Below are 17,113 nucleotides of genomic sequence, written 5' to 3' on the forward strand. Positions count from 1 at the left end.
CTTCACCTTCAGCTGTAATGAGAAGAGGCTTTCCTTCATCTGAATTTCTCAGATATAGTCTCCATTGTTCCAATAAGTTCATCCTTCTGTTACACAGTCTCTTTCTCTGCTTCCTCCCAAGGTTTGTCCATGCCACTGCATTCCCACACCTGAACAGAAGGCCTGTCATAGAACGTGAGCAGAGAGATCAGAGATGGTGCGAGAGCCATTTGTCTGGGATCTGGCTTGGTTGATGTCTTGTAATCTTTCTTCTCAGCCTCAGAAATCTCAACTTGACAGAGACTTACCACAGACATGCTTCCTTTAGGCACTTGAAAGATTCTCTCTGGAGTTCTGGATTATCACTTCCATGCCTGTATATTACGAGATAGTACATGATAATACTTTTCTTAAATGCAGTGGCTATACTAATGAGAATTTTGACAAATTTTCACACATACTCAGTCCTTTTGCCCTTGGAAAGATGGAGGGGTTTGAGGAGTATCAACAATGACATAGCCAGCATCATTTGTCATATTTACTTTGAACTTAGCTTTTCCCACTTTTCACCCAGGTAGAAATTTGGACAAATCATGGCCTAAAAGAGTTCTAGTCCTGGAAATTGATCTTTACCATAAATACAACAAAACCAATAATCCTACACTAATTACTATAGATTATTTCTTGAACATTTCCTCCCCTCCCCCAACTTTCCAAAATAGCCTTTTCCCTCTCTCCTGGCTCTGAGTATCCTAAGTCTGGGTGGGAAATAGGAATCTTTGTTGGCATTACTCATATTACCAATAATTTAAACCTTGGTTTAAAATTAGAATCTTCTAAAAATATTGCTGCATGGTGACAAGGATACCTCTGAAGGGTTTTGAGTAGTAAGTATTTTGAGATTTGCTTTTCCTGGGTCACATGGTTGTCCACTCGCTCTGAGAGGAACTAAAATTAGCAAAATTAATGACTTAAAAGGTGAGTGTAGTTGGCCGAAAGAGATGAGACATAGATTAGGTAATTATAAATACATCATAGATTATGTGTGTATTCTTTGACTCAGTAAGTATTAAAATAATCTTAGTAGTATTAAGTACTTTTGATGCTGAAAAGTTAGTCATACCATATGAAGACTGCATAGACTTTTAAGCTCACAGATTTGAATTGCAAGAATTATATAGTTTGTATAATATTTTGATCAGATAAGTTGTTCAATTGTTTGAATGCTTCTAGCATTGCAAGTGAATTTCTTTGCACAGTGTTGTTTAACTTTGAGCATTAACATTTTCCCTTCCAATAGCCCAAATTCTTTAATAGATATCCTAGAACCATTTTATTGGCTGTTGCAGAACAAATCTACCATTATTTACAGATAATTCTGTTTAACTTAGCTTTTTTTTTTTTTTCCTTTACAGGAAAGCATTTCCACATTCGTGTGATTGTGCACTCTGGTTCCTTTGAAGTTTGCTCATGTTTTCATTTCTTTGTATTCCTGCCTTTTTTTTTCTACATCCTATATCATAGATATTGAATTTTATTACAATAACCTAAGATCAAATAGGATATGGAGAATCATCAATATACAATTGATTAACTAATTAATCAGGTGATCTTTTTGGGAAGGAATTAACAAGGACAGTTCAGAGGCCACAAACAGAAAGCTCTTGTAGGACAGCTTCACTCAGAGCAGCAGCAACACTGAAGTCTGAAAGTGGTAGAAGACTGAACCAGGTGTGAAAGGGGAAACAAGAAATAGGCAGACCTGGGCTTCTAGCTTGGCTATCTGGGGATCAACACAAAAGAGGCTTAAATTAGATCCAGTTTGAGGGAAAAGACATAATCCTCCTATGATTTCATGGAGCCTATATTCTTCCATCTGGTCTGCAACACTGGAATGAAAACACTGTGTCAGGATTAATTATTCAAAGGTACGCTGTGTGGGTCACGTTCTATGACAAGGTTTATTTGTCATGCCCAGGTCTCATCTGAACAGCATATTCCTTTTCTGAACACTTTTGATTAATGTTAATCAACTGTAATTAAATTTTTGAAATTGGAAATGCCTTGTACTCTTAGGTTATAATATGAGTCATATACAAACATGTGTTTTCCACGTAGGTTAATATTCAAAGCAAGCTGATTGGTTGGTCTCTAACATTTTAGTTAATTGCAGCTAAAGGTAGGTCTTCATTAGCAAGATTTAAATGTTTGGGTTTATTGTTGACATTGTAAGAGGTATGAAAGTATATACTCAAAAAATCCAATTCCAACTGCAGTTTAGTAGCTCTGTGTTTGGAAGAATGATTCTCTGACAAAGAAGCATTTTGACAAATAGTAATAAAATGACAGAGCAGAAACTATTTTAAGAATCATATCATAAAATATTCTCTATTTTGCTTTCCGTAGACTGCCTGTGCATGGAATTTATGTTGGTTTCCTAGACAATAGCTGAACTGTGAGACTGTTGGCTACATTTTTTGGCTGATTGGCTTGTCAAAGAACACTTAGACAACTTTAACTTATAGCAAATTAGATCTTATTCTTTTATTTGACTAGGATGAACTCTGGGTTCCAAATTCTGTGTGTATAGATGAAAAGCAAATTACTTAAATGGTAAAACAAAGATAGGACCACTTGCAACAATATGAGAAGAACATACCATGTTTGGAGGGAGAGCTGTTAATTATTTGTATCATGAGAGATTATGGGGCCATTAGTTACATGTCTTCTGATACTCAAGATGGGTCAAAATATTTGACATAAAGCTACTGATTATTAAATAATGTTAATTAATTGACTCAAAAAGAATGTTGGGCAGGCCAGATGAACCTTGTCTTCTACTTGGAAATGTTCTCTGTGTTTACAATATCAATGTTAGAACACCCCTTAATATTATCGTTGTAGATTCTGCACTCTTCTCCTTTCAAGAATTTATACTAAGGATTTAGGGAGAGTGAGGCAAAAATGTGATCCTTTAACTCACTGTTGTGATTCTGCATAAAACCAAGGCTGATATTTAACTGGCTGCTTTGTCCCATTGCATCAATAAATATTAATTCTACTGACTAGCTCTGTGTTGTTAACATAGTCAGATACTTTGATATTATTCCACCTTAAATTACCAAGTAACATCTACTGAAAGCTTGATTTAGGTTTGAATTTTTCAAAAAATTGGAAGTCTTTTAAAAATCTGTTTGTTCCAGGGCCTGGCGCGGTGGCCTAGTGGCTCAAGTCCTTGCCTTGAACGTGCCAGGATCCTATATGGGCACCGATTCTAACCCCAGGAGCCCCACTTCCCTTCCAGCTTTCTGTTTGTGGCCTGGGAAAGCAGTCCAAAGCCTTGGGACCCTGCACCCGTGTGGGAGACCTGGAGGAAGTTCCTGGCTCCTGGCTTCGGATCGGTGAAGCACTGGTCACTGCGGTCACTTGGGGAGTGAGTCATCGAACGTAAGATCTTCCTCTCTGTCTCTCTTCCTCTCTATATATCTGACTTAATAATAAAAATAAACTAAATCTTTAAAAATCTGTTTATTCCTAAATTCTAGGCATTACCGCTTTGAGCTAAGACTACCTTAGCTAAAAATATTACATTTATTTAGATCACCATTTGCCAGAACATAATCTCACTTATGCACTTTTAGAACATTGTATGTTTTGCATAAAGCAATATGGCAGAATAGGATGAGGACATGATAAAGCAGACAGAGGGTTAGTGGAAGAAAAGCAGAGAGGACGTGACCCCTGTTATAGGTGTGGGGAGACCGATGGCAGAGGGGCACAGGGGACCCATAGACATGGGGAAGCAGCAGAGACAGCAGAACGGGGCTGCAGGGAACAGATGTCTTAGGGGCAACTGGAACTCCAGTGGAGGACTACTGGGAAGGGGAGCACAGAAGGTGTGGGTCCTGGTGATTTCTTTAATCCCATTACCAGAAGAAACAGAGCAGCAGAGCCATTGCAGAGGAATGTGGGAAAAGGGTAGAAACTCACAGCCCAACCTCTCACCAGTCTCACAAGTGGCATGTATGGTGCCATTTTGAGTATTGTGCAAACTGTCTAGATTGGAAGAGGGAAATAATGGTGAGCTGTGCATGCGCAAAGCCCAGAAGGAACACACTTCCAGCTAAGTGCATTTTGCTGTTCCCACCAGGAAATAAAATTGACTTGGCATCTTACAGGTTCCACTTACAAAAGGCCTGGGTTGCTGCCAGCAAAGCTAAGAAAACCATTCAAGAATTAAGTTATTGGGGGTCACTGCTCTGTCTCCTCTTGTTTCATGATCCCTACCCTGTTGGAATAAAGGATCTCCTGGGTGTCTCATGCCATCTGGTGTTTCGGCTTATTGCAGCAAACTTATCCCAGAGAGAGTGTTTATTTATTTGTTTGTTTGTTTATTTATTTCTTAATTGCAAAATCAGATATACAGAGAGGAGGAAAGACAGAGAGGAAGATCTTCTGTCCAATGGTTCAATCCCCAAGTCACTGCAACGGCCGGTGCTGCACCGACCCAAGGCAGGAGGCAGGAACTTCTGCCAGGTTTCCCACACGGGTGCAGGGTCCCAAGGCTTTGGGCTGTCCTCGACTGTTTTCTCAGGCCACAAGCAGGGAGCTTGATGGGAAGCAGAACTGCTGGAATCCCAAAGAGAGCTTAGTTCTGCTAAAGACTAACACATCTACAGCCAACTAATCTTTGACAAATGAACTTTGAATAACAAATGTCCCTAGAGAAAGGACAGTCTCTGCTCAACAAAGTGTGGTGTATCTAAGTGTTCAGATATATGAAACAAGACCCCTACCTTACACCTTACATGAAAACCACTCCTAAATATATCACAGGTCCAAACCTATGATCGAATACCATCAGTTTACTGTAGGAAAACACTGGGGGAATAATGACATAGTCGTAAGCATCTTGAAAAACACCTTAGAAGCATGGGCAATTAAAGTAAAAAACAAATAAATGGGATTACATTAAGCTAAGAAGGGTCTTCAGTGTGCAAAAGAAACATTCAAAAAGTGAAGAGGTCAGTCCAGTGTGGTAGCCTAGTGGCTACAGTCCTCGCCTTGCATGCACTGGGATACCATATGGGTGCCAGTTCATGTCCCAGCAGCCCTGTTTCCCATCCAGCTCCCTGCTTGTGGCCTGGGAGGATAGTTGAAGATGGCTCCAAGCTGTAAAACTCTCCACCTGTGTGGGAGTCCTGGAAGAGGTTCCTGGCTCCTGGCTTCGGGTCGGCTCAGTTCTGGACAGAAGATTTTCCCCAAATCAGAAACAGAACTGCCAAGACACAATGGAACAGAATACAGACCTCAGAAATGAGTCCTTCTATCTACAGCCAAGCGTTTCTACAAAGGTGACAAAAATATCCAGCTGGGACAGGACAGTACATGCAACGAATGGTTCTGATAACACCGAACATTCATATGCAGACAACTGAAATTTTTTTTAATTTCTCACCCTGCAAAAATCAACCCCAACTGCATTTAAGATCTGAATATAACATAAAAAATTACTAAACCAGTAGAATCTAACACAGTGGAGAAAAGGCACTGACATGTGCAATTTTTTCGGAATAGGACTCCAAAATGCAGGCACAACAAAAGCAATACAATTTATATCAGTTAAAGAAGCTTCTACAGAGCAAACAATCACTAGAGCAAAGAGAAAACCAGAAAATATTTTTAAACTATGCATCTGACAAATAAGTAATAATTAGGATATAGAAGAAATTTTAAAATTTGACTGTAACCAAATAACCTACCCAGTTTTGAAATGGGCAGTGTATCTGAATTTCACAAAAGAAGAATCACAAGTGTCTCACCAATACATGAAGAAAACTCAATACACTTAGTCCTTAAGGAAATGCTGATAAAGACCACGTGAGATGCGATTCCACTCCAGTCAGGTTTATTATCAACCAGACAAAGCTAACAAGCAACAATGCCTCTGAGGATGTAAAGGAAACTTCCTGCTTTGTCCTGGGAATGCATACTAGCATAGCCCTTATGGAGAATAGTTCCTCAGGATCCCCAAAACAGGTACAATTGGACCAAGCTATCCCACTTCTGTTATCTTTGTGAAGGAAATGAAACCAGCAAATACTTCCATTCCCTTGTTCATCACAACATTTTCACTTATTCTCAATAATCACAATTTGATATCAAAACATGGAATCAAGCAAAGTGTCCATTATCGTATGAATGGACTTAAAAAGTAGTAAAAGAGGAATTTTAGTTTGTAGTCCTGTCACTCTTTTGGAGTATGGGAATTCATAGTGAGCAAAGCAGACCGGCAATGAAATCTCCAAAAATTTCCTTGAAGACGTGAGACAGGAATGATGTGAAACGAGACAGCCAAGCAAAGATAAGCAACAAAAAAGGTGGAAAAACATAAAATGAAGTACCTGAGAAGCAAGCATCATGCTTTGAAGTTTCAAGAAAGTGTTCAGTGAATGCAGCCTGGAGAACAAGGGGACCATGATAATGAGTGAGGGCACGACAGCTGTGGGTGAGATCCTTGAAAAACAGACATCTAGAGAACAGATAATTTAATACAAACATTTTGAAGAAAAATTTTTTAAGATTTATTTTATTTTTATTGGAACAGCGGATATACAGAGAGGAGAGACAGAGAGGAAGATCTTCCCTCCGATGATTCACTCCCCAGGTGAGCGCAATGGCCGATGCTATGCCGATCCAAAGCCAGGAGCCTCTTCCGGGTCTCTCATGCAGGGGTAGGGATCCAAAGCTTTGGGCCGTCCTCAACTGCTTTCCCGGGCCACAGGCAGGGAGCTGGAAGGGAAGCGGGACTGCCGGGATTAGAACCGGCGGCCGTATGGGATCCTGGCACGTGCAAGGCGAGGACCTTAACCACTTGCGCCACCACGCCGGGCCCAAAGAAATTTTTATAACTGATTTATTTTAGTTATTTAAGGGGCACAGAAAGAGACAGGCCTGGTGGCTGTTTGGGGATGAATGAAATCACATGTGAAAGAGACTGGACAGAACGTACTATAGAAAAAGTAAATTTTAGCCAAGTGCCTCAAGTAACTGGCTGCCCAAACAGTGCTGTAATTAAACACTAGCAAATGACCTAATTAGGTATAACATGAGATTCTTGAGGGCAAGGACTGAATTTTGTTTTCATAGAATACAGAAAGAAAGATACAGAGAAAAAGACCTTCTGTCTGCTGGTTCACTCTCCAAGTGGCTGTAATGGCCAGAGCTGAACCAATCCAAAGCCAGAGCTTCTTTTGGGTCTTCCATGTGAGTGCAGTGTCCCAAGACTTTGGGCCATCCTCACTGCTTTCCTAGGCCATAAGCAGAGAGCTGGCTGGAGCAGCTGGGTCATGAACTGGCACTCCTATGGGATCTTGGTGCTTGCAATGTGAGGATTTAGCCACTGAGCCATAACATCTGGGGGTGTTTCAGATTCCTTCCAGCATCTCTATGAAATGAAATGAAAATATGGAGTGAAGCCATACAATATGATACTGGATGCAACCATTGTAAAAAAGACTCTTGACTGTCAGGCCAAACACACACTAAGAAGGTTATTCTTTATTTTTTTTGTAAGATTTATTTTATTTTTATTTGAAAGGCAGGGTACAAAGAAAGGAAAGAAAGAGAGAGAGAGAGAGAGAGAGAGAGAGATTTTCCATCTGCTGATTCACTTCCCAAATTGTCTGAACAGTTGGAGCTGAACCTGCTTGAAGTCGGGAGCCAGGAGCTTTTTCTAGGTCTCTCATGTTGGTACAGGAGCTCAAAGACATAATCTGCTCTGCACTGCTTCCTCAGGGCATAAATAGGGAGCTAGATCAGAAGCTAAGCAGCCAGGACTCAAACTGATGACCATATGGACTGCCAGCACTGTGGATGGAGGCTTAGGCTACTGTACCATGATAACTATCCTGAGAATGTTATTCGTAACAGAGTAACTTTGAGTGCAATACCTTTAGGAAAAAGATCCAGAAAGATTTTAACTATCCTTGCCATTGCTTATAGTACTGGAGGTAGTGGCTGAAAGTGCTCCCAGCAGTTAGATGTTTAGTGGAATGACATGATGGGGAAACAGTGTGTGAGTGAACATGTAGTCAAACTTTTCTGGCTCTTGGCTGATTGGGAAGGTGATACCCCAGATGATTTTGTAGACTGAAGATCACAATAAGTGTGGGTACCTGAATGATTGTGGGGGTAGAAATCGCTCCCCTCCAGATTCATACTGTATGGTCACATACGCAAAAACAACAACAACAACAAAACCAAACCAAAAAAAACCCACAAAAAACAAAAAAACCAACTCTGGCTGTCCTGACTTCTTCAATTTGATCATATTTGGTACAGTGTTCAGTTCAATTCAGAAATAGAGATGCCAGCCAATTGAAACACTGACATATATATGGCTTGGGTTAGTATTAGCACATTAGGAGGCAAAAAATTGTGTATTCCGTGTTGGGGAGGAGTATACTCATGCTGTACTGAAGTAAGTTACCTAGTGAATCTTGTTCATAATGTTAGAAATATACCACATATCTCCTGTATCCATGCTTCAGGGGAGTTGTTACAAAATGTGTAAGTGGTCCTGGTGTGATAGCATAGTGTTGAAAGTCCTCGCCTTGAATGTGCTGGGATCCCATATGGGTGCTGGTTCTAATTCCAGAGTTCCCGCTTCCCTTCTAGCTTCCTGCCGGTGGCGTGGGAAAGCAGTTGAGGACAGCTCAAAGCTTTGGAATCCTGCAACAGTGTGAGAAACCCAGAAGAAGCTCCTGGGTCCTGGCTTCATATTGGCTCAGTTCCAGTCATTGCAGTCACCTGGGGAATGAGCCAGCCATTGGACGGAAGATCTTCTCTCTCTGTATATCTGCCTTTCCAATAAAAATAAATAAAAAAAAAAAGAAAAGAAAATGCAAAAGCTTTGCTTGTTTTTGTTTTGTTTTGTTTTACTGATTTTAAAAGTAATATAAGAAACAAATGAGCTAATGAAATAATTGTCTTATTTTCAAGAGTAAATTCAAGATTTCAAAGTGTTGTGGTTAACTAATGTTCTTGAATCCAAAATAGTGAAAGATAAAACTGAAAAAGGCATAGAGGAAAAAAAAATTCATGCTCCCATTAACCTAAGAACTCAATCCCATAGGTAAGACACTATTAGATTATTGGTTTCAATTTTAGCTCATTGTTTAGGTGCACCAAAGAGCTAGCATTCAATTTGAGGCAAAGTAAAATGCAGCTGCATAAATAGATTAAGTATTGTTCTTCTCAAGTAACTTTGGATGCAGTTATGGGAAAATGGTACTAATTAAAAGCACGTTGGTTGTAAGTCTTTAAGTTTCTGCGAAATTGCAATGTTAAAGTAACCATGAACCTGGCTTGAGAAATCCTTTGCCTATGCCCCCTATAAAATAAACCTAGCACTATTAGAAATGATTTTACAAAATCTGTGTACCTCTCGCTGGGAATAAGCTCACTGATACTTCAAATGTAACCACAGAATTCCATGACCAAAGAGGAAACTTTAAAAATGCAAACCCAAAAGTCACAGAGAACAATATTTCTTCTATTTCATGAGAAGCAGTCTTCAGGGTTTGTACAATTGATCCAGGACTAATGTTTCACATTTGCCTTTTTTTTTAATGAGAATTTTACTATCCATTTCTTAGCCAGCTCCAGCATTGTAAATTGAGTATGGCAATGGGCAGATAACTTGCTTTTCCCTGATCTAGTCCACATGAGGCATACAGGTGTTGTAGCCCTGTTTAGTCTGGTCTACCCCTATCCCAGCTCATGCTCTCCAGCGGGAGTAGCTGTCCAGCAAAGGAACCCCTCCTTATTCCCTTGCCGGCTCTGCCCCCTCCCTTCCTGGTTCTCATCCATGTTGGTTGGGTGCTGCGGTCACATCTGGCACAGGCAACCTCACCTTGGCATTCCGTATTGTGCACTAGTTTTTGTTGCAACTGAACCCGGCTCGACCCACACTGTTTTGGTGCCTGGTTTTGCCAGTGGATAACGTAAACAGATTCAGCCTGGTCTTCCCCTGATCCATGCCAGATGTATGCCTGTGGGTAACTTTTCATGGCCTATTCTGGGCTCTTTCCTATCATGTTTCTTGCACTTACCTGCAAGATCTGTGTCCTGCCAGAGGAGTTGCCCAGGCTGCTCCATCAGAACCTCTCCAAATGCCAGATTTTGCGCATACCAGTGGGTCCATGAGCCAGCCTTACTCAGTTCACCTCCTGTCTTAGCAGGAGCAGTGGCTTTTCCTGACTGGCCTTCAACCCAAATTGGTCCTTGCTGTTGGATATTTCAGCCCAGCCATGGCTCGTCCATACCCACATATGGCTCAGTAGGGGTTGAGACCTAGCCTAGTCCATCCCACATCTACCCGGTCCTCCAAGACACCAGTGGGTGTTGGAGTCTGGCCCCGTTCGGTGCATCCAATCCCAGTCCACATTTGTGCCAAGGGAGACTACAACCATGTCCCGTTAAGAATGCAGCCCTCATTCTAGCCCACACCCCCTTGGTGGGAACCTCAACCCAGCTAGGGTTGTCCCCTTAACTCCCCAGCTGAGCCTGTTCCCAGCCATAGATCACATGCATGCCAGTATTTGCTCTGACTCAGCTTGGCTCAGTCCCTCACCTGTCCTGACCTCTGCCTTAGACACTGTAGCTTAGTGTTCCTGGCTCATGCAGACCAGTAGGATCCTAGCTCAGCATGACCTGTGCTCCATCCTGGTCTCTAGTTTTGCTTGTGGGCTAACGTTTGCTCAGTCCTGCCCGGTCCACCCTGTTCCATTACCAATTGACACATTTGCCAGCTGTTGGAGCTACTTTGCTCAGCTTGTCCGACCCCCAGATCTGGACCACATGTTCACCAGTGGGAGCTATGATTCGCCAAGGGAATTTCCCAAGTTCCTCTACTTGATCCACTCCCAGACCCAGTTCTCATACATGCCATTGGGTTTAGGCCAGGTTCTGGTGAAGTCGCCTTCCATTTGGCCCTGTATGAGCTGATGAATGCTGCAGCCCGGCCTACCCAAAACCCTATTCAGGATGCACATTTGGGTTCTGCTGCCCTGACCAGTCCAGACTGTTAGGGATTCCTTTACCTGTGATTTAAGGCAGGCTCCTTGGTCACACCTAGTTTAGTCCATCATCCCTTCAACTCTTGAGCTAACCAGTGGGGCTAGAATTTCCACAGGGTTTGGCTCACACAACCCTCACAGAATTTACCCCGGATGTGGTTCTAGTGCTAATTAATGTAATGGCCCTGCTTAATGTGACCCTTCTCCTGAGGCATCATTATGTCAGGTAACAGGATATGATTCTGCTGGACAAGCCCTGAGCCATAGTTTTTGCATGGACTGCTATTTGGTGGTCAGCATCGTTCAGTGATTACAAGTTTTTCAAGGGAATAGTTATTGTCACTGGGGATCTTTACAATTGCCTCATGTTCTAGAAGCACAATGGGTTCAACATGGATCTACCTAAGCAATGATTCAAAGAATGAAAACCCTAGAGCTCCCTGGCCGGGGGCCAGTAGGCAGAGCCTGGCCCCAAAGGGTGCACTGGCCACCCAGGGACAGCTCACCACATGTACACGGTGGCTGTCGTCTAGGATCCAGGCATGAGATGCCCGGTCCTGAGATCTACCAGCAGCCAGGAGGCTGCTGGAGGCGTAAAATTCGAGAAATGGATTTTAAAAATAGGTGCTTGGGTTAAGCACAGTAGCCTAGCTGCCAAAATCCTTGCCTTGCATGCACCAGGATTCCATATGAGCACTGGTTCTAAACCCTGGTGCCCTGCTTTCCAACCAGCTACTTGCTTGTGGCCTGGGAAAGCAGAAGAGGACTGTCCAAAGTCTTGGGACCCTGTAGAGACCTGGAAGAAGCTTTTTGCTCCTGGCTTTGGATTGGCTCAGCTCCAGCTGTTGCAGCCACTTGTGGAGTGAATCAGCAGACAGAAGATATTCCTCTCTGTCTCTTCTTCTCTCTGAATGTCTGACTTTCCAACAAAAGTAAATAAATCTTTTTTTAAAAGGGTGCTTTGATATAATAAAAATAGATTTTAAAATCAGAACACATGTCAAAGTAAGTTTGTACTCCTTCCTACACATGCAAATGACTTTACCTTAGTGATAAATTAGGAAGCAGAGCTGCTTCTGTTTTTCCCGCTCTTTGAAACATTCATTTCTCATATCTCAAGGAGTGTTTGTGCAGAGTCATAACATATTCTAAACGCGATCCTCCAAAAACATATGTTTTGCAAGATATGGAGAAGGGTGCAATGCCAAGATGCCCCTAGTGTTCATTTTTAAGCGGGGTTCAAGTCTAGAGACAGTCAAGGGGAATCAGCAATGTTGCCATTATATTTTAGAATGAACAGTTGTGGTTCTGAAATAGCAACAAGAAGAAAAAGCACTGTGGACTCTGAATATGGTTGTATATTTTTTGTGAACTTTTCAGTGATATGTTTATATTTTTGTGTTGAAGTAACAGTTACCAAAGGTGTGGCTCGATGTCTCTGGACAGTTTTGAAAAAACCTCTGCCCCTGAGTTCTCTGCATCCCCCACAGTGTTCTATTACATGCGTATAGAGCTTTTCTCTGTATTCTGTGTGCTCATTATGCCTTGTTTTCTGATTTGGCATGCATTTTCATTTCTGCATTTTTTAGTCTGAATGCTTTTTTCTGATCTACTCTTCTCATTCTTCATTCAGCTAAATCAAATATGACATTAAATTTGCATAATAGGTTAATCATTAGATTGGACATTTTGGTTCTAGTCTAGAATTTTGTATCTGTTTTTTAATATACAATTTAACGTCTCTCTCTTACCACATGATCAGTTCCAAAGTCATCTGAAGTTGTTTTAAATTTCATGACCTGTAACATTGAAGTTTCCTATAGTTTTGTTTCTGCTTTCTGCTTTTGTGTGTATCTTTAATCATTTTTATCTTTGGAAGTTCCTTGCTATTTTTTAATTAAATGTTGGGTGTTGCACCAGAATAAAAGAGATATTTTGAGCTATCTGTATTTTGTTCATGTCTTTTCAAGAATTTATATCAGCTTATGTTAAGTAGTTAGGTTAGGATAACCTTTAATACTCTGGGGTTAAGGTGATACAAAGTAAACAATCTGTTTATGTGTAGATCTGTGAATTCCTGGTCCCACTCTAACATTTGTACACTCACCCAAAATTCAGCTTGTCTTCTTATCATCTCATTTTCTGCTTTGAAACGGGCAAATGCATTAAGAGAAATTTGCTATCATGCACGATCTCTTATTTCTGAATTTTCTTTTCTTTTAGGATTATGGACCCTTAAGCTCTTACTGCTTTGTTAGTTGTATAATGCCTTCTGTCAGACTAAAATAAGTATTTTGTGCATTTTTATTGGGGAAGTTAGAGGAGTTTTCAGAAGCAAGCTACTCAACCATTACCAGAAGCAAAAATACTTTTTAAAGATGTATTTATTTATTTATATGAAAAATTGGATATACAGAGAGAAGGAGAGACAGAGAAGAAGATCTTCCATCTGCTAGTTCACTCCCCAAGTGGCCGCAATGGCCAGAGCTGCACAGATTCGTGAAGCCAGGAGCCAGAACATCCACCAGGTCTCTCAGGCAGGTGCAGGGTCCCAAGGCTTTGGGCAGACCTCTTCTGCTTTCCCAGGCCACAAAAGCAAGGAACTGAATAGGAAGCAGGGCTGCTGGGATTAGAACCAGTGCCCATATGGGAGTCCAGTACTTGAAAGGCAAGGACTTAATTATTTTTAATTATTTTTAATTGATTACATTGCATTATGTGACACAGTTTTATACATACTGGAATTCCTCCCCCTATCCCCAACTCCCCTCAACCCCACCCGCCCTTGGTGGATTCCTCCACCTTGTTGCATTACCACAGTTCAAATTCAGTTAAGATTCTTTCATTGCAAGCATTTACCAAGTATAAAGTCCAGTGTCTTATTGTCCAGATAAGTTCAACGGTTTCTTGGGGAGACCATCTCTGGTCTGAAGGTAGAAAGACAAGGACTTCAGCCACTTGGCTATCACACCAAGCCCCAGAAGCAAAAATCTTGAGTAGCACATTTGCGCTATGTTTAAGAGCACAGATCTACTGCGAATTCCCTGTCTGCAAGCAGGGAAATGGTAGCTCTGCCATTGACATATCAAACTATGTTGGGGATGTCAGTTAGTCTCTTTGAACATGAATTTCTTCATCTTAATATAAAACAATATCAACCTCAATGATTACTATGAAGACCAAAGGAAACATTTAAAATAATGTCGGCCTGTGTTTTGTCTCAAGAGTAGGGCTGGGAGTGTTCCTTTGTAGTAGCTCTTCCACAGAGTGAGAGTTAGAGTGATGAGGCCATGGCAGAACAAGCATTTAAAGGGTTGCTCTGCTCTTGGGCTGGGTATTGGTTAAACGAAATGCCACAGAAACTGTGCCCAAAGAGGCACTATGCTCCCAGAAAAATCTCAGGGAAAAGTGTTGGATCTGATTGTAAAGGAATGGGTAGAAAGACTCAGTGCAAACGAGATCAAGTTCCTCTCCAGAATATGGAAGTCCAAAAATAATTATAGAAGACAAAGATTATGTCTGATATGGAGATGGTGACATTCGTGGAAAGCAGGTAGACCAGAATCCATATTGAAATGGCATCACATGAAGCTGCTCATTCTACTGAAGCTCTAGAATCATTTACAATGTCTGTTTCCTAATAAATTCATATTGTCTAAAACAATGATACACCAAAATAAATAAGTAAATGATAAAATGATGTTGATTACATGGTAAGTGTTCAATAAATAATATCCTTAATGTTTGTGTTTTGAATAAATTGAAATAGTAAAACATTTGTAGAATTCATGATTACACAATGCTATTGTAATGAAAAGATAAAAATTTTGACCTGATTTGTACCAAAACATTAAAATATAAGACATATTGCCAAAGTCTACATTTGTGGGGACAGCAGAGTAAGACAAATCCATTGCTATTCAACACAACCAAGAACAGCCTTTGAAGGCTAAATATTCCATTGGATACTAAATGTGGATTGAGTTTAGCACTCTTTTTCATTATCAATAAGTGAGCAAGAAAGAATTTCTCCCAAGTGACAATAATGACAGCTGCCATTTACCAAACACACATATGGTGCTGATTTTCCCCTCTACCTTATTTCATAAAAATCTCATATCATTTTTGTAGTTCAGTTATCCTAATCTGAGTATCACAGATGAGGAAACAAAGGTACAAGTTCAGATTCTGTTCCCCAAATTAAATCTCCCACATTATGCCTGATGAAATATTTATCATGGTCCCATGCAAAATGCTGTTTTGAATATCAGAAAGCTTCATGGTGCTGATGGGGCTAACTTTGAGGTGCAGCCCATGAAGTATGCTGCATAGGATGCTAGCTGCACATATGGGTGCTATTTGTTGTTATGGTTGCTCCATTTCCAATCCACTTGGGAAATGCACTTGGGAAAGTAGCGGGAATTGGCCCAAGTGTTTGGGATTCTGAATCCACCTGAGAAACTCTGAAGAAGGTTCCTGGTTCCTGACTTGCCTTAGTCCTGGCTGCTGCCACTTGGAAATGAACCAGCGATTGAAAAACCTCTTTCTGTCTACCTCTTTCAGTAACCCTAACTTTCAAACAAATAGATTTTTTTTTTAAAAAAAGAAAGAAAGTTCTTATGAAATAAAAAACAAATTTTCAAGCCTCTGGAATCACAGAAATGAATTAAAATCTCTGATGTTAGTAAATTACAGAAAAGCAGGAGATGGAATTCGGATCACAGTACACTAGGACTGGTGTGACACAATAACAGGCCTACACGTTACCTAAAGTAGAATATTTTCTTTTTATTTAAATGACATTTGATTCATTGGATCTTCTTTTGATTGGGTAAATGCTTGTAATAAACCAGAGGCTATTCTGCAATCCATAAAATACCTCTTTTACTATGCCATTGTTAGGGGCCCCATGTTATATCTTCACAATGACCCACACCTTTCTTCATTTATTGCCTCCCTGATTTAGACCCTTAATTCACACACACACACACACACACACACACACACACACACACACACACGAAAACATGGCTGAGGATTAGAATTTTTACAATTTCACTACCCCTTACACACTAGCCCTTAGTTTTAAGAAATTCAGCATGAACCATCTCATGCCATCTTCACAAGATAGATTCATTTGTTATAGCTTTTAATGGCTTAATTATAAAAATATAAAATATATAAAGCTAGTTTTGTTTCACACACTAAATTTAATGTGGAAGATCCAGAAGAGATGCACAGAGAAAAAAGTTGAGAAGTTCAAGATTGAAGCAGTTGGTACTTCAGTTCTGCTCTGAGTTCTGTAGCCCTGGTTCAGAAGGCACACTGCAATCTCTCACTGTCTTGGAGTTGTGGATTACTGTAGAAACCAAGTTAGTTTCATGTTCTCTCTTGGTTCAAGGTTTAATTTTTACTGGAAAGAGATATTTAACACTTAAAATTATCTTTGCAATAGTCTCAAATGAGCCTAATAACACTTTAAAAACTGTTTCTTATATACATACACATAAATACATGAGAACAGAAATGTTCTTTTTTTCCCTATTTGATTGAAAGAGACAATTTGGTTAAAAAAAAAACACTCTCAGCATAAAGGTAGGTTAATATATACATTTAAAAATGTACATTTAAAATGTATTTTAAAATTAAAAATTGCTAGGTTCCAATATTAACAAAATTATTCATTTTATTATCATATTATATATGGAATTCCATTAATTTGCATACAGGATATTGCAAGCATGTATTTCTTATTTTTATAATTCCTTTTAGAATGTACTGCAATTTAGTGACATCTGTATGTCCACAAAATATTAGTCTCTTATATTAAGAAATTTCTTTTAGATAATTTGAAATAATTTACAAAATGTTACTAAGAAAATGAATTTAGTTGAGAGAACAAAGGGGCTGATTCAAATATTCACCTGCATGTCAAGTTTATACATTTTGTTATAATCAGTCAAGTTTCTTTTCCAAAAAAAGTAATTGATTCTTTTCTTAGTACATAGGATTTCATTATCCTCTGAATTTTTTCAAAGCAATAAAAACAAGTG

The sequence above is a fragment of the Ochotona curzoniae genome, unplaced genomic scaffold (assembly GCF_017591425.1).
Source record: "Ochotona curzoniae isolate NIBS_2020 unplaced genomic scaffold, NIBS_Ocur_1.0 scaffold_4506, whole genome shotgun sequence".
Classification (NCBI taxonomy): Eukaryota; Metazoa; Chordata; class Mammalia; order Lagomorpha; family Ochotonidae; genus Ochotona; species Ochotona curzoniae.